Source organism: Mesocricetus auratus, unplaced genomic scaffold, assembly GCF_017639785.1.
Source record: "Mesocricetus auratus isolate SY011 unplaced genomic scaffold, BCM_Maur_2.0 Super-Scaffold_100023, whole genome shotgun sequence".
Classification (NCBI taxonomy): Eukaryota; Metazoa; Chordata; class Mammalia; order Rodentia; family Cricetidae; genus Mesocricetus; species Mesocricetus auratus.
In genome coordinates this window covers 31,757,408-31,776,927 of record NW_024429204.1, presented here as the reverse complement: position 1 = coordinate 31,776,927, position 19,520 = coordinate 31,757,408, and the positions used below count along the sequence as shown (strand labels likewise).

Here is a 19,520-nt window from a genome sequence, read left to right as displayed (position 1 = left end):
CCGTACCTCACCTGGGTTGTAGGGAGAGATCACGTACCTGCAGCTTACCACGCCCCATTATGACACCAAAATGAGACCGGAAAGAGAGTCACACTAAGGATGCCAGGAAAAAGGCAGTTATATATTTATTAAGATTGATATAAGTAACTTACATGAAAGCTGAGAACACGGTCAGTGCTCTATGGTCCCTGAAACTCGCCTGGGCCAAGAAAGAGAGTGAGAGAGAGCGCCCTCTCCTCTACCATCTCTTATCTCTGAATCCTTCCGCATACCCATGACCACACCCAGGCATGGTCAACTGCAGGTACGTGATCTCTCCCTACACCTGGGCAACTTACAGAGATGACCCTGCTTGTGATGGTGTAGAAGCTTAAGTTGGCCCATCCCATCATCCACCCTATTGATGATCTGAAGTTCCAAAGGTACAGGATCTCTGTGAGACAGGACAACAACAGGGTATCCAAGAGGAGCCCAATGAAAGCTGATACTGATGATGTAGCAAAAGCAAGAGACCTTAAACCTGACCAACGACTCAATGCAGTGAACACTTGCAAGCAACAATATATAGACTAAAGGACTGTGTGACTCACTGAGTCACACTACAGTTCCACAACAAGATTTTTTTTCTATTTTTTCTTTTCTTTTGAATTTTTGAGTTGCAAGGGTGGAGGGATGATGGGAGGGACAGAGAGATGAGAGGGATTGAGATGCCTTATGTGAAATCCACAAAGAATCAAAAAAAAGTTAAATTTGAATATTTGAATATATATACGTAGAGTAGTGAAAGTGAAGCAGAGAGAGAGAGAGAGAGAGAGAGAGAGAGAGAGAGAGAGAGAGAGAGAGAGAGAGAGAGAGAGAGAGATCTTTCCTGGATATATAGTGGGGCAGAATACATGGTAGAAAGTCCCTGGAGAAAGGGGGTTTGGAAAAGATAATGGTTCCAACTGTCACAGGATCTGACAGCTGGTGGGGAATGAGAAACTGTTCAACTTGATGCGATTTTATGTCAAACTCGAAATACACATAAAAGCTTGGGTTATTAAGAGTTTTATTCCCAACAACTGTGAACTTATAGGCAGTATCAAAAGGGAATCAGGGGCAAGTGAAACCCAATGGACTTCAACAACTTTACTACTCTAGATACTGTTCAGGAGACCACTGCCTATCCATCCTCACAAGAAGTAGTTATTTTGATAAACTGCCGATTTAAGGGATGGAGAGATGATCCAATAGTTCACCGTTCATTCAGAGGACCTGGCTTTGTTTCCAAGCATCACATGGAAATCTGCTGCCCTTATCAGTCATGTAAAGGCGCCATGTGTGCACATGGCATACACACATAGATACTTGCAGGCAAGCGTAGGAAGCATAAAATATTGTAACATTTTTTTTGATATGACTATCTGAGTTGTGAGACTAATACTATATATGAAATATCATATAGCTATTATTTGGAATATCTATGAAAAAGCAGATTCTTTTCTTTGCTAATGTTTTATCACTAATAAACTATAAGGGACAAATATCAAGTGAATAAAGCTTGAGTCACCTAGATTTTAGTAAATATAGAAAATTCACTGGAGTTAAGGGGATACATTCAGGAATCCCATGAATCCTGACTAGAACTGATATATCATTAAAGTATTAATAATTGAGTTGTTATAATAATTGAGAAATATTTGTGTTTTTTTTCAAGACAGGGTTTCTCTGAATTGTTTTGGAGGCTGTCCTAGAACTTGCTCTGTACACCAGGATGGCCTCGAACTCACAGAGATCTGCCTGCCTCTGCCTCGCAAGTGCTGGCATTAAAGGCGTGCGCCACCAACGCCCGGCTCACGTTTATGGTTTTGAGTAATTCTTAGGTGCATTGGATATAAGAATCAGCATTTGACTGGATTGGGAAGGCAGAGCTTATAAAAGTGAATCATTCTTTAAAAACATTCAGCTGACTTAAATAATGAAGGTACTTTCCTGAATTCCTCCAAAGTATGATTCTTCCACATCTGAAGTGTGAATGTTTTCATGAATGATAAATTATGGAATTTTAATATTGCAATAAACTCACAGGTGTCCATTTCTTAGATCTTAATTTTAAAATGAAGATACAGAAACCCAAGCAGGTGAATTGCAATGTGAAGCAAAAGAATAGATAAAGACAGAGTTGATGACTGAACTACTGTCCATAGTGTCCATATTTGAGCTGCCTTTTCTTCCCCATATCATGCCACTGTTAGGAATCCCCACTACCTGAAAATGGCTGGCTCACACTCTCAGGAGTCCTCAGACTCTGACACTTTCTTTCTATGCATGCTATTCTCTGATGTTCCTTGAAATGTCCTACTAAAAACAAATCAGGAAAAATTTACTCACACATCCTATAAATATTGATAATTTTCTATAAGATAGAAAGCACTGTATTAGTTCTTGATATTGCCCTTGTTGTCTTTAATGGTATTGATCAAAGTTTTCATGGTTTCACCTTATATAAGTCAGACATTATACAAAGCAATTTTCTTATTGAATGTTAGTTTTAATACCCAGATTCAAGTGAAAGTCTATCTTGTGTCAAATTGATGTTATGTCCATGAGGTAAAATTAATAAACTGAAAACTGCCTTTGTCTTTTCAGTAATATGTTGTTTACTTATTCCTTCAGCCTCTTCTATGTGTTATGAATTATAATTTGTAACAAATCATTCTCTCATTCAGTCCTCAATTTTCTCTTCCAGAAAATATTTTTCTGTCCATATCCCAGGGCAACTAATGAACTCTTGAAACAAAGTTCTTGGAAGACATTCAGGGAGTGACTAGCATTATTCAATACAGGAATTCTGATCTGTGAGCATCACTAAGGGAGCTGCATGGACAGTGCCCTGTCAGCTAGTACTACTGGTAATTTATAGTAGATGTAAGCTGGCTCTCAGAAATCCACAGAACTCCTAAAAATATCTGAGTAGCTAAAACATATTTTGATGGAAATTTCTAATCTTTCTGGAATTATGATATACCTTAATCAGGGAATCTTCATCTTTAAGTTGTCACTGTTCTTTGATGAGGTGATTTTCTTACTCTCAACACAAGCTCAAATGAAGTTAAGTTTTACTGGGAAGGAGTTAAAGTAAGCATTAAAAGTCAACATCTTCAATAAAGTGTATGCAAAGACCCTTTATCTGCTTCCGTAAATGGGATCCGTAATTATTTGGAATGGGCTAGTAATGATGATGCTAATGTCTATTTTTATAAGATCCTACATCAATGCAATGACACTCACTTTAAAGTTGTCAGATGTCAACAATATGGGTCCTGTAATCTAGTTCTAGGTTTATTAACTGTTGTGCCCTGTGGCATTTTCACAGAATCACTGTATAACACTGAGCCAGAGGCCGCTTTCACTTCTAACATAAATACAAGCGTAACCTTAATAAAACAGATGAATTACACTGCAGTGTAAATTAGACTCTTCTAATGGACTCCGGCAGCGAATGTAGTGAAGTAGTAACCAGTGTGATTAGGTTTACTACACTAAAGACAGTAACTGTAAATCATGACAGGCTGCCAATTTTTATTTTATTTTATTTTACTTTATTTTATCAGTTTTCTCATTCACAGCTCTCACCTCTTGAGGGAGCAATTGATTTGCCCGTGGACCACTGCTCAATCATTTGGAGTTCTGAGTCAGTTTTCCAGGTCTGTTCTCAGAATCCAAACCCAAATGCAGAGGAAGTCCATAAAAACTGATGAGCACATGTGTTCCGCAAGAGATTTAAGCACAAGCATGGTGGGCCAGAACATCATTCCTTCTAAGGCATGACATAGGATGTTTGAATTATTTATTGGTAAATGATGCACTTGGGGAAGAATAGAAGCATATATTTGGAAATACATTTTTAGTGTTTTTGCTTGCTTGTTGGTCGTTTTCTTTTACAGAAAGTAGACCATACTAAAGAAACTGAAGTTCAGAAAGCCACTTTTCCTGTGTCAGTGATTGGAGGACATGCGGGGTCAGGGAGCTCTAAGAAAACTGACTCCCAAAAGCCATGTTGAAGGGAAAATAGTTTTTGCCAAGAACAGAGAGAATATACAATACATCTATTATGACATATTAAAACCATCATCCTGTCAACAAAAGGAATAAAAGAGGTATGCCCAAACCTCAGGAGGAAAGGTACCTGCAAACGCTTTTCATAAGAACATCACCCAGATACATAAAATACTCGCCAAGGGTACAACATGCTCACGGGGGGGGGTAGCAAGCTGTGGGGATTCAACGCAGTGCAGAGTCACACTGAGCCCAGGGAATGTGCTGCATAACTGTGTGCAACAGAAGACCTGGAGAGCCACATATCATCCCAAGGGAAAACTATTCCCACATGTTGAACAGTGGATGTCTTCAGTCATTCCAAAGGGCACAGAATTGATATCAGAAACTACGCTTTGCCAAAGAACGACAAAGGAGATGTTAGGTAGACAGATGCTGTGTGCCTGGGAGTGAAACTAGATATTTTCAGCAGCAAGTCTGCAAGTGGAGGACAGCTTGTTTTAAGGCTACACCGAGTGGCTAGTTCACGATAAATTTGTGGATGAGTGTACAGAAACTTAGCTGGGGGCCACTTGCAGTCCATATGGACCCTTGATGAGAAGAGAACAGAAACCCTGACTCCAACCACGCAATGGTAAACCACAATAAGCATGTTTGCTTTACTCTGTGTGCATAAGCTGGCAAATGGAGGTCGAAAGAAGATGTCTAAAACACTAGTATCTTAACCCAAGTGGAAAACCTAGCCAGAAGTTAAGACTGCCAAATTTAGGTCTAAGGTTGGAAGTCAGGTCTCCTGAAACAAATTATTTCTTATTTCATTCAATTGTAGCATATTTTCTTTTTATATAAAATTATTGACAGTTTGTAGCTTCCATAGGAGAGAGCATCCATTTTCTTTTAGCATATGGTTTGTGATAGGTTGACTATGGTTCTGAGGATGACCCCACAACCTTGTATATATGGGCAGTGGTAACAGAGCTATTTGGTTATGCACTAACTGACTACACTTGAAAATTCATAGATCCTGAAGTTGGGAACTTGTAGAATCTGGTAAGAATTGAAAGAGAGAAGTAGGTGGTGAATATGGTTGATATTATATGATACATGTATATATATATCATATTTATATACCGTATATCAAATAGGTATGCACTATACTATCTATATTTATATGTGAGTCAGAAACCACAAGCCGTGTGCCTGGGGTTTGTACTCAAATTCTGTCAACAATTTTAGAGAGCTAAAGCAAACCACAATACACAATTGATTCATTAATTTGCTAGACCAGTATTTGTTTAAGTGTAACATTTATTCAGGCCATGTGCCTCATGTTAAGATTGTGTCTGTACTCAGTTTCTTCCCAGTCTACCTATGGGCATATTTGAATTTTCATGGTTCTAAGATGGAAAGATGTGATAGTGTTAAGAAAAAAATGCAAAATGTCCCTTGTTAATTTCTAAGTTCCCTCAAAGAAACAACATTTTTTAGGATACTGTTTTTGGATGTCTAATGGAGTTAGAATCTCCAAATGAATGCCAAATGTCACTGGGACATAGCTCTAAGTGTATTTTTCACCAAGTCTACTGTTACTTCATGCTAAAAAGCCATGTTAAAGAACTTCACCTTCAAGATCAAAAGACAATTGGGAAGTTGAAATAGAGAATTGTGGGTACCAAGGAAGGACAAAGTTGCTGACAAAGACCAAAGTTTAAATAAAACATGTTCTGCGGAGATGAATCAATACTTTATTTGTTAGCAGAAGTAAAAGTACAAAAAGGCTTGTACAACAGAGCATAAAAAAGTGAGAAATCAATTCTACTTAATTCAGAATGCTTCAGGAGTCACCTATGCCATTGTGCATGAATAATTCAGGAACGAAAATTTATTGCAGACACATATTGTTTGGTTTGGATTTAGCACTGCCCCTCATTTGACCTAAATCTTGTAAAGAATGATATTCAACTAATTGAAATAACATTTTTCAAGCAAGCCAATGCCTCAAGAGGATTCCTAACACAATTCTGAAATAAAATATAGACGATGAAGTATCAGATAAAATTTGTTTTAATGGTGCAGTGTTTTAGCATGTTAACTATGATGAGGGAAAGGATCTTGCCTATACACTGTCATAAGCTAGAAATAAATTTAGGAAGCAAAAGAGTCCGGCAGACACCTGGTTTTCTATGTATGCCAATCATTCTGAAGCAATGTCCCTTATAATTGTCTGTTGCTTACAGAATAGTGGAGGAGACAATTTCCAAAGCAAGGCATTTAAACCTTGAGCGGATACAATATAGTCACTGATGAAGTACCACTGCTTTTTAAATATAACCACACATCCCCCTACCTAGAAAACATACGAGTACCTGGTCCAGCTGTGTGAACTCAGAAATGCCAAAATTTAGGTGTAATAATTCATAAGTCTTAGCAAAAGTCAATGTAGAGGTTGAACCTAGACATAATACCCATTCTTCCTCAGTGAATAGTCTGTCTAAAAAAAGTGTTCCTTAGGTACTTTGCTATAGTTAATTATGATATACTTTGCCATCCTCTCTTTAGTAGCAGATTTTTATTCATTTTGACCATATTTTGTACATAATCAAATCATCAGAAGCAAACTGTGGTTGTTTGGATGTGATCCATTTCCCAGAGTGTAGAGTGACACTTAACCTCAAATTTCCTTGACTAGATGTATCAAATGGTCTTCAGTATATACCTGAAGATTCCTGAAGAAGCAAATTCTAATGCAAGAGAAGGAATGATCTTGCCAGCTACAGTGAGAATAATCAGGCAAAGAGACAAACTTTCCTTCTTCATGTTCTTTCTACATACTGACACCAGAAGTTGTGGCCCAGATTGAAAATCTGGGTGAAAGGTGTCCTTTCCACTTCAAATGATTTAAGGAAAATCCCCTCATAGATGCTCCTAGCTGCTAGGGTTTTAATTCATTTCAGACATATTCAAGCTGATCACTAAGGATTGTCACCACAAATAGAATCACAAAAGTAAAAATTTTATTATTAAGGAAGAAAAATTTTAAAATGTATATCTTTCAATGTATCTATCTATGAGTCTAGATACGTGTGTGTGTGTGTGTGTGTGTGTGTGTGTAGAAAGACAGATTCAATGAGTTGATTGATAATAAATAGTAAGTTGATAGACTGGCCAATAGACATGAATAGAAAAGATAATAGATTGAGTTTATGATCTATATTTGATACTGATACATATGAATCATGTTAATTTATGCACACACACATGCATATACCCAAAAGACACATTCTAAATAATCTTTTATGTGATTATAGAAAAGGACCCATCACAAGATACATATAACTGAGAATGATGGACACGTAGGACACCATTCTTCTTTTTGTTCAAAACAATCTAGGAAGTAAGCTAACATCCCAGGTCAAAGGCCATCAGGAACGATGAATCTTGCCTTTTTCTGGAAATTGTAAGCACTTTTCCTCTCTCAGAACTTTATTATATGAGTTTCACTCACACCTATTAAAGACACTTAGCGGTGGGGGGGAGTGGGAGCTGGGAAGAAGAGAGGGGGAGAAGAGGAAGAGAGAGTAGGTCATGGGGGAACAGGAAGTTGAGTGGGTGGGGGTAGAATATGGGGAAGAGGGAATCATAGGTTAGAAGACAGATCAGGCACCAGAGTGATCTCTAGTGATCTAAAGGGATAACACCAATTGGCAAGCTAAGCAATAGTGGAGAGACCACCTCGAATGCCCATTCCTGATAATGAACTTTTTGTCTATAACCATCTGGGAGGCTTCATCCAGTGATTGATGGAAGCAGAGGCAAACACACAATTAAGCACTGAACTGAACCCAAGGAACCCAGTGACAGAGAGAGAGGAGTGATGAGCAAATTGGCAAAGAATGGGCTGGCAAAACCAGCAATGACAGCTGATCTGAACAGGGGAGAGCTCTTGGACCCCAGACTGACAGCGGGGAGGCCAGCATGGGACTGATCTGGACCCCCCAAATGTGAGTGTCAGTGAGAAGGCCTGGGCAACCTATGGGGCCCTGAGCAGTGGATCAGTGTCTATCCCTGGAATACAAACAGTCATCGTGTACCCATAGCACAAAGAGGGATGCTCTCTCAGCCTGGACTCTTAGGGGAGTGCCTGGACCCTACCTTGAGTGAAATTACAGACTCTAGATATCCCCTATGTGGAAGGCATTGGCAATAGTGTGGGAGGCTGGGGGGGAAGGGGAGCACGGGAGGAGGGGAGGGAGAGGGAACTGGGATTGCCATGTAAAACAAGCTATTTAAAATTAAAATAAAAAGTGATAAAAGAAAAAAGAAACAAAAGACACCTACTTTTGTTCATTTTGCTGATTTATGTATTATTTTTGTCTGCAAACACCTTGACAGGAACAGTGAGGACATATGACATTTTGGCCCAGGCAAGTACACACATAAACACAGTCATCACTATGATATTGTCTGGATCACAGCAAGCAGACTAGCAGGATTTTGCCCTAAAAGCTGAAATAGAGTTGTGCAGACTGGATTTCTCATTGGGAATCTGTCTTGAATGTACTGAAGTGGAATGCATTGGCTTTAATACGGATGGGGACTTATTGATCCTGTACCTTCTAGGATTTCCAAGAGAGTGGAGGGCATCGAAATATCTTGCTGAGTTTATATCCACTTCTATGTTATGATCTACAGATAATTCCAGGAGGATATGGCAGACTTTCCCAAAGTTCCTGTACCGTTCTTATTTCATACCAACATCTAACTCTTATGTCCAGCTAATATGCCAACACCTTCTATATTAAGCCTCGACAATAACAGTAGCTAACTTATGAGAGTTTCACTGGATTTTGGTTTTCGAAATTACAGAATACTACAAACTGACCACTGGTCCATCAGATGAACAGTTTTTGCCTTCATGAAATCAATCACATTGTAGGTATTTGTTTTTGGTAGCAGTGGGCCATGCTGGTGATTTTATGTATGTCAATGTGCTGAAGCAACTGCCCAAAGAGATATGATATGACTGTGTTTAATATAATACAGTGGAATTACTACATTTCTAAGGTGGATATATTTGACCCTCAAATATAAACTAAGTAGACATGAGAACAAATAGACCATAGTAGTAGGACATGCCATATTTCATGTGCATGACCTAGATCAAACCACGTTTCTCCTTTGTCCCATAGACATTGTGGTAATATGAACAACAAGACAAAAGAGTTATTTCATGGCCACATGATTAAAGTTAAATCCTAGTGTCTGTAAATACTAGTGTCTGTAGTCATTAAATCAATTGTAGCTACTATTTTATTTATTACCAAGCATTTATCTTCCAGTTGGTGTCAGATAAAAACAATATAAAATTAAGTCAGCTATATTTAATTTTACTACAACAAAATACAAGAGAAATAATATGTTTAACACACAGTAATGGGGGTTCCTGTACATGGTTTAGTGGCTCTCTAGTTGTACCTTGGGTTAATGTACTCAAGGCAAGGCTTATCAAAATGGATGCTATAGCAGACTGCCCACATAATGACTCAGAATAAAGAGAAATATGGAGAGACAAGGATCACATGCTCCAGTCTAGCAAGACACCCCCAGAGACTAATAATCTTCTATTAAGTCCCATCTCTTTATTAAAGCTCTGTCGTTTAAGGGTCCCATACATCTACCAATATCATTTAAGACACACGGTCTCAACATGTTTGTCCTGGCAAGAATTTATCAATAGGCACAACACAACAAAGGCAAACTTGAATTTTAGTGTTTGGACTCAGCAAGATTGAAAACCTCTGATGTGGATGGACATTGTCAGTGACCTTCACAAAGGGTTCCCAAATGGATCAAAAAAGAGAATGTATCAGATGATGTTTAATTCACATAGAATTTCATGTGTGCCCAGACTTGGCAAGCTGTTTCCCAAGGAGTAACTGCATTCTTTTCTAAGGATAAGGAAATGGGATTGTATGAAGGTGTTTAGAGGACATAAAAGGGTTTTGCAAACTTATGTTTCAATAGTTTCCCCTTAAGGACACTTTGTAGCCATCATTTTCCTTAGACACTTCTCCCACCACATGAAACTTTAATATCACAGATGTCTTACTTCATTTTCTGTTGTTATAACAAAATACCAAACTGGGTAATATATAAATGATACAAGTTTATTGAGCTCATCGTTCTGGAGACTGTCCAAAGCAGAGCACCTGCATCTTGTTAAAATCTGTGAAAGGCTCTCTTGATGACTCGTAGCATGCTGGAGGGCACCATGTCATTCAACAAAGCAAGCAAGCTATATCACGTCTCTAAGCTGTCATAAAATCACCCAGGTTCTCATGGGGCTACTACTCTGCTGATATTATATAATTTTAGCTAATTATCAAAAGTTTAACCTTAGAATACTATTCATATATGAATTTGTTGGTTTTTCCCAACACACGGTTTTGGGGAACAAATTTAAGCCACAGAAATTGATAGACTATATCTTCATTTTTATACTCTAACCTTTATGTATTCTAAAATGAGGCTTATTTTTCTCCTAATTCAATACAAACTTTTACTAAATAGAGAAAATATTTACCTACTTTAGAAGCTATAGTTAAATATAATCTGATTTCTGTCCTATCAGTTCTGGATTGAGAAAAAACAGAGACTACTGATTGGAACCAGTTACAGCCAGGACATGTGTCTGACATGAAGGAATGCATTCCCTTCCCTTTAGAAAATCTGTGAATTCCAAGAAGTCATATCATTCAGAATTTAATAAAGTAATTGAGAATGATAGGTTGATACGCCCTCACAAAATATAGAGCAGAAAAAAGATGCCTGGATTATGCTTTTCGATAGGATGGGACTTCTCTGACATTTTGATACCTCTAAAATGCACACCTATCAACAAAGCAAAGACATTTTCTTTATTTACAGTAGTAGTGATGCTTACTATGTCTGTGTGTAATGGCGTACCTGGTTCAATGCAGAGCTCCAGTGAAACGTGGCAATGCTAGCAAAGGTCTATCCAGTTAAAGCAGAAGGGATGGACGAAGTGGAATTGGAGGTAAGGTAAACACATACTGAGTAAATGTCCTGTGACTCAGAAACTTTGAAACCTGGATTTTACAGTCTAAATTCAGAAATTTCCCCTCTTTGTGAGGATGCTGGTGTGCTGTGCATCAAGAGAAAGAGTTCAGGAGGAGGATAATCATAGCTGCCTTGTGGAGTTTCATTTTCACCCTCAGGGCAGTGTAAAGCCATTTCTATGTCTTAAGTCAGTGTGCATGTGATTACAACCTCTTTCCTGCCTTTTGTGGAACAGATGGAAATAGGGTAAGGGTGAGGAGGAGGGAAGACTAGCAAATTAGAGAAGGAAATGTGAATACTCTAATTAGCAGAAAATTGCAGCATCCAGATGAGAGAAAATGATAATGTAAACCAGGGTGCCTTAGCTTTGAAAAAAATATGGGAAGTATTTAAGGAGTGAACTCAGTAAAGCTGTTTCAGAGATTGAGTGGAAGTGGGAAACAGGGAATATTGGTTTCTCTATTTGCTTAAGTAAGTGTATAGAAATACTATTCAGTAAATACTGAAAACATTCGTTGGAAATAGTGAGTTTCTTTTAAATATCCTAAATTTTTCATGACTTAAGACAAAAGAAAATCAGATTTGGAGGGCACATGTAGGAAATATTGGCATATGTAAAAACATGTCTTCCACTTATAAGCAGTGGTGACTATAGTTGTGATGTGGTCAAGATGACCTATGGGAGAAGAAAACCTGAGAGGGAGAAGCAAATAATAAATGATTGGTAACAGATATGGTTGAGGTAAGCAGGACTAGAGTACTGGACAAAACAACAACAACAAAACAAAAACAAAAAGTAGGGGATTTATAGTAGCCAAAGCATTTCAACAAGTGGAAGTAATCAATTGGGTGAATGGGGGGCTTTGGATGCCAACAAATCTGAGGACTGAATAACGTAGGGTTTTGATGTGATAACACAGTAACCATTGGTAAATTCAAAGAGATGTTTATATGAGCTGTGGGGAAGAACTCTGAGTCAGACTGGTGGTATGAGATGGAAGATGAGAATGTAGAAAAGTGAAATAAAGTGATAGATGCTGGGAAAATTACTCTGTGAATTAAGAACTTACTATTTAAATGTGAGGAACCAATATTTGATCCCTAGAATCCATGTAAATGCCAAAAAGGCATACAACTATCTAAGTAGGCAAGTTCTGGGTTCAAGTGTGTGCCTTTCCTCAATAAATAAAATGGGGGAGTCATCAAAGAAGACAATTGATGTGAAACTCTAGTGTCCGCAGGCACTCACACATGTGCTTTGCTGCTCCTTATGCATGAGAATATGCATATATACTCTATAAACACAAACACAAACACACACACACAGACATACACACCTCAAACCACAGAGCACAACATTGAGCTGGAAGCTGGGAGAGAACTATTCTAGGTACAGGAATATATGAGGTCAAGACAATATGGGGTAGCTGTGGTTTAACTGGCAGGGACTAAGAACATTGAAGATAACAAGAAGTGAAAATTATAGAGGAGGGCTCAATGTCACACACAGAGAGAACATCATTGTTCCTAGGAAGGTTGAAAATGAAATCGTAATGAAATAGATGAAAAAGATGTATTTCTCTGTAAAAGCTACTGTCTTAATGTTTCTGTTGTTGTAAGAAACGCTATGCCCAAAAAGGAAGTTTGGGGAAAAGGGTTTATTTGACTTATACTTCCAGATCATCATCCATCATTGGAGGAAGCCAAGACAGGATCTCCAGCAGAGCAGGGACCTGGAGGCAGGAGTTTATGCAGAGGCCATGGATGGGTGCTTCTTACAAGCTTGCTTCCCTTAGCTTGTTCAGCCTGCCTTTTTTGTACAACCCAGGACCACTAGCCCAGGGATGGCACTAACCACCATGAGCTGAGCCCTTTCTACATTGATCATTAATTGAGAAAATGCATTAAAATTGGATCTCAAGGCATTTGCTCAAATGGGGAGGCTCCTTACTCTCTGATGACTCTAGCTTGTGTCAAGTTGACACAAAAAAACTAGCCAATACAGCTACTACCCCTCTAATTACATTAGTTATGTGCAGGGTACAAATAAAAGGAGAATTGGATCTCAAGAATATTTTTAATAAAAATTGAAAGTAGTTTCCTCTCCATGAAATTACACCTGGGAAAAACATAGCATCTGGCATTGTGGATGGTTCTGTTCCAGACTAAGATGCCCCTGTCAAGTACTGTGTCAATTCAGTGTCCAGAAGTTCTGAAAGGTAACACTGTATCAGTTATCCCAGTTTCCCTGTGTGATTTATTATTATTATTATTATTGGTTTTACCAGTCAGGGTTTCTCTGTGTAGCTTTGGAGATGAGGCAGGCCTCGAACTCGCAGAGATCCACCTGCCTCTGACTCTTGAGTGCTGTAATTAAAGGTATGAGCCACCACTGCCTGGCTCTGTATGACGATTTTATTGAGAATGGTCCTCTAGGCTCAAATATTTAAGTGCTTGGTCCCCAAGTAGTGGACCTCAGTGCAATTTCTTAGTTTTATCCAGAATCACAAAATACTCAGTTCAAATCACATATACCTACCTGATAATGAGGTGTATTCAATAAGATACAGGTGGAGTGTCATTTGGGAACAAACTAAACTCCTTCTTCTGAGCAGATAGCATCACAAGGAGCAATGACTTCACTGTTCTGCTCTCCTTCCCCCTTCCTGCAGGCTGGGAATGAATGAGTTCCCGGTGATGATAGTGAAATGCAAAATGACTTTTGAATACTAAAGTAACCCACATCTTTGAGACCACAGAACTGCTTGTCAGCTGTTAGTTACCCAACTAATCTCTACACTTGGATGAATTCATAGTCATGTTGGGTTTTCCATCATTTCAGTGAAGCAAACTTGTCACCACAGTTACCAGCATATGTAAAGTGTAAGAAAAGTCATGGACTTGCTACTTCTCTACATATATTTTAATATATTCTTGCTTTATAGAATATCTTGTTATACTATTCCCAGTTTTCACAAGGAGGTAAATTATTGTTTAACTTTCAAAATATAAACCATTTTCCCCAACACATCATATATCAATATCAGCTCTCCGTGTTTCCAATCATGCCCTCCTTGATGTCTTTCCATTTGCAGGAGGCTTTGTCATAACCACTCCTCATCAAATGTCAATTACACTTCAAACTCAAGCATTCAACCTTATTAAAGTAGGAAGAAAAAAAGAATATGACTTGTGTGTTCATAAAACAATATAGATGGAATCCAATGTGAATTTGTATGAATTAACAATGTGCACACACTTATTTGTGGGCATGGATAAGCACATGCATTCATTTGTAAATATCTAGAAATAAAATTTTATCTTTATGCCTGTACATGTGCAATATGTAAGCATGTGTGGATCCACACAGATATGTACAATCTAATATGGGGCATAGGATTGTAAAGATGCTTTATTAACAATGACAAGTCAATTTTCTCTTGTAGCCATAGCTCATAGAAATAGAAATTACCAGGTTTTCTCTTTTGTTGGAAAGTTGAGTTTCAGGTTTTATTTTGGAAGTATAATCACATGGTAATGGTTTTTAATTCAATTCTTCTCATTCTTTCTTGCAGTCAATGAACTGGGAAAGCATGAATTTATGATAGCAACCTCAATGAATGAACAAGGATACCTCACTTACCCCAAAATGTTTTTTGCAACTAAAAACTATTGAAGCTGTCATAATTACCTTGTCAGAAGAAATATTATTCATTAGTTGTGGTGATATTTTGTTTATGATCTAAAAAATAAAGCTTGATTGAAGACCAGAGTGCAAAGCTACCCACAGTAGTCAGCCATAAGACCACGATGTGGTGGTACACACCTTTAATCCCAGCAGCAACACTAGTTAGCCAGAGAAACTTGCCTGCAGTGGGGCAAGCCTTTAATCACAGCACTCAGGAGACAGAGGCAGGTGGATCTCTGTGAGTTAAAGTCCACCCTGGGGTACATGAGTGTGAATCAGTCTAAAAGAGAAACAGAGCTCACACAATTTAATTCCAGCATTGGGAGATGGAGACAGGAGTGATATGGCTGGGGGAAAGAGGGTATAAGGCAGGAGAGGACAGGAATGCATTGCAGTTTGAGGAGAAGTGCAGTTCAGGGATGCAATCAGAGGAAACAATCGCCCTTTCAGTCTGAGGTAGAGGTAAGAGCTAGAGGCTGGATGCTTTGCTTCTCTAACCTTCAGATTGAACCCAAATATCCATCTCTGGGTTTTTTATTATTTATGCTGTAATTCCTTATCCAGAAAATAAGACATGTGTTGTATTTGGTGACTTGTGCATTTGCTTACAACCAGAGTAATTACTAGGATCCACATGCAAAATTCAAGTTCTTGTGGACTTCACATGATTTTTATGACATGATTAAGCCAGGCTATACAATTATTGGACTAGAGTATTCTATCATGCAGGGAATACCTACAACTCATGAGCTTATTGTAAAGTTTTATAAACTACCAAATCAGAAAATCTGATCTTCACTATAACTAGCCTCCTAATGTGCCTGTAAGAATGGATACTCCCTCCATGATCACTGCAGAAAGAATATGGCACACTGTACATGAATTTCAGCATTGGTTTCTAGTCTAGGAAACAGAACATACTCCTGAGACAGTCCAGTCATAAGGCATTTGAGCACATTGACTTCTAACTCACACAGTCTCCAGAATCGTCTTTTGAGTCTTACAATGGCACTAATTTATGAGTCATAGCCTTATTTAAGACAAAAGTAGCTCAAATACTTCTATTAGAATTGGGGAGTGCCCTGGGACGCCTCAACACTCTCTGAGGAGTGGCTGTGGGGGTGGGAGGGAGGTGGAAGGAGTATGAATAGGGAAGGAGTAACTGGGATAAGTATGTAAAATAAAAAATAAAGTTTGTTTTAATAATAAAAAGAATTGGGTGTTTGTGCGTCACTGGGAAAAATACTCCTCAGGCCCCATTGCTGTGGGTGCCTTTAACAAAACAAACTCAAATTCATAGCCCTGAAATTTCTAAGGTTATATCCCCTTTCCACAGACTGTCTAATTCTGGGTTTCTCCCTATTCTTAGAACACCTTGATTTTCTCTCTTGTGTCTACTCCTATCTCTCTATTTAAAGTCTGCCACCAGGATCTGGTTAGATGACTCAGTGCATGGGCTGCTCTTTCAGAAGACCCAAATTTGATTTCCAGAATGCACATCATGGCTCATAAATATCATTAATTCCAATTCCAGGAGGTCTGACACCCTCTTCTAACTTCTATATGTAGCAAGCATACACGTAGTGAAGAGATATACAGAGAAAATGCCCATACAAATACTTAGATAGATAAATTCTCACTATGTATTTCACAAATTAATCCCCAAAATCTTCAATGATATGTAATTTTGAGGTTTGTATATCTTTTTCTAATGTACCTTTAATATATTGACTTTCTCATTAATTAAAAAAATATGGGAAGGGGTGAAAGTGGGGCTGTTGGAACCACTGTGGTAACATTTTCCTTTGCTGTTGTTGCTGTTGATTTTGCAGCATGTAGAGGACAGTCAAATGAAAATAATCATACACACCCCTGTGGATATTCCTATGAAAGATAAAAGATGGATAATTTCTTTAATGATAAGGCTGAATTCCAGGGGATAATGGTTGAGTGAGATGATGTTTAGGTTATAATTAAACCTGATTTTAAAAAAATTTATTCTGGATAAATCTCCAATTGTTATTTTAATTTACACATTATAATATTAATCAATGGTACAAATAGGGATTAAGTATAACAATATTTAAAAATGCTTTGTGTTTTTATACCATTCAACCATTGAGACCAATAGCTTGGAAATTGCAGAGATGATGAAGTTGCAATCTCTTACACATTCATCTGACTTTGCTATTATCATTAACACCATTATTCTACTTATTTCCATTTAAAAATTGCTACCAGGGGTAGGTGAACACATCTTTCCTCTTTTGTTTCCTAGCAACAGTCTTAGAAAAGGAGATTCACCTAATACAGAAGGTCTCATCTAAACAGGATGAAGATGTTCTCTCAACTCTCCTCTCAGCCAAGTACATATTTGACCTATATCAACTAATGAAGCTATTCAATGATATTATCTCATGAGGCCATCAGAGCCCAAGGATGTTCCAGAAAGCATATCTTACACAGTTGCCTTTGAAGATAGAAGATGATATGATTGTGTACTTAATATTCAGTTCCAAGGGCCCATTGTAGTATTAGAGAGGATATTGATGAGAGGAGACCCATGCTTACTGAAGCCTTCAGTGCAAACTACTAGCTCAGTCAGGAATATCTGCCTACCAACTTCCAAGTATTGACCAACTGTATATCTGTTAAAGACATCACTAAAGCAACATTACCAATGCCTAGGGGAATAATTATCTAAATTAATAATTGTCTCTATTTATTTACTGAGTATTGGTAACATCTATATTTAGGCACCATGTTTAGTAGTTAAGGAGAAGAATCCAATAGAAAGCAGCCCTCTAATCTCATGCATGTATTGCATAGTGCCTCAGGAACAAAACATCCCAATAAATGGACACATGTAAAGTTATGAGTAGGAAGACTCAAACACTGCTTTCTGCTTTTTTATCTCTGTGTGCAGTTCACACAGTCAGGACTTGGAGTTTATTTTTCTGTGAAATGGCACTTTGAACAGTGCAGTGGATGGATCCCAGAAAGAGCTAATTATGTTTTCCAGTGAATGAATGTCAGCATGAAGAGTTATTTCTGGGAAATGCCATAAAAGCAGAACAGTTTTTGCAGCCTAACAGCTACCTCTTTCCATTTTAGACAGAATTCAGCATATGTTTGTTTGTTTGTTTTCACTTGAATGCATCATATCATTGTCAAGTCAATAAGATCCATTTGGCAAAAATACTATAAATGCTCACATACTCTATTGCAAGAGGGAAAATTAAAAATAATGTGATAGTGGAGATGGGGGTAGATACAATGTAGTGGAAGGTTTGAGAGTGTTCTGGAATATGCTCCATTCCCCTCTATAGATATAGAGTGCTATTTTTTCTTATTAGTGTTCATTACTACTTATCTGAGAATAATATTCTCACCTGTTCTAATCTCTTAAAAATGCAAAATTGTATCATTTCTCCATATGCCTCATGATTTTCGAATTATAGAAGCTACACTCTTCTTTAGTCTAAACATGCTATCACACACACATATGTATACATATACATATATATCAAATATTTAAAGTGTTGTTGACTAAATGAACAACACTATTGTCTAATAGAGACAAATATCATGAAGTGTATGACTCAGAACTTATGTATAGTATAACCTATTGGCTTAGTCTAGTTTAATTCAGGGATGAAATAACACTGAAATTGGGTAAAAATGACCAATAGTGTAATTTTTTTTAATTACTTGTTAGGTTCTAGGTATTGACTCCAGAGTTTTAGACATGGAAAGTATTATAACCCTGACCTGCAGCCTCAGTCCATTGTTTTTAAAGAAATATTTGCTCCCAATAAGTGTGGTAGCACAGGTCTGTAGCCATGGATACTTGGAAGGTAGAAGTTAGAAGATTTCTTAGGCACAGATTGGAGTCTAACCTCAGTAACAATAATTGTTTTCTTCCAAATACATTTTCAATATAAAAAGAAAGGTATTCATCATTTCAACTTTCTGTTTTTTTCTATGATTATATACATACAACCCCTCAAATTTCCAGCAAGAGAGAAGTGGGAAACAAATATTTTGACCTCAAACTATGTACTCCCCGTTGGCAGTGCACCACCACTGGGATGCTTTTCCTTAGCTTTATAAAAATACTATGTGACCATCATCCTGGGAACAAGCTAAAGAACAACCAGTGAGCCATATCCTCACCCCCATATTTTCTGGTTAGGTTACTACATGAGACTTTTGGTTCTGGTTTCACTCAATGACACATTATGACATGAAAGTGTAAGCCAAGCAAACTCAATCCTCCTCAAGTTTCTTTAAGTCATGGAATGTTTTAAAGCAGCAGAAAATAAGCTATAACATACTGATTTCATATAGGATATATAATTCTAGATCAGTGGTTCCTAATCTGTGGGTTATGACCTCTTTGAGGTGTTGAATGATCTTTCACAGGGGTCACATATCAGATATCCTGCATATCAGATATTTCCATTGTGGTTCATAATGGTAACAAAATTACAGCTATGAAGTAGCAAAGAAATAACTTTTTTGGTTGGAGTCACCACAACATGGAACTTTGTTAAAGGTTCACAGCATTAGGAAGGTTGAAAACACTGTTCTAGACAATGGTGTGGTAATTAAAAGGTAATACTATTACTGGGCAAACAAGTGCTCACAAGAGTTTAAGTGAATGCAGCAGCATTTGCAAACTGAGATAGGAGAATTATCATGAGTTTGAGAA

At 37.8% G+C, this 19,520-nt stretch overlaps 1 long non-coding RNA gene across 1 annotated transcript; it reads left to right on the top strand.

Moving 5' to 3' along the window:
• Window positions 1-108: 108 nt before the first annotated feature.
• On the top strand, window positions 109-14,791 carry LOC121133609. The gene is made up of 3 exons (XR_005870499.1): window positions 109-304; window positions 11,019-11,095; window positions 14,694-14,791. It is a non-coding gene; the product is annotated as an uncharacterized LOC121133609 (long non-coding RNA).
• The last annotated feature ends 4,729 nt before the right edge of the window (window positions 14,792-19,520 follow it).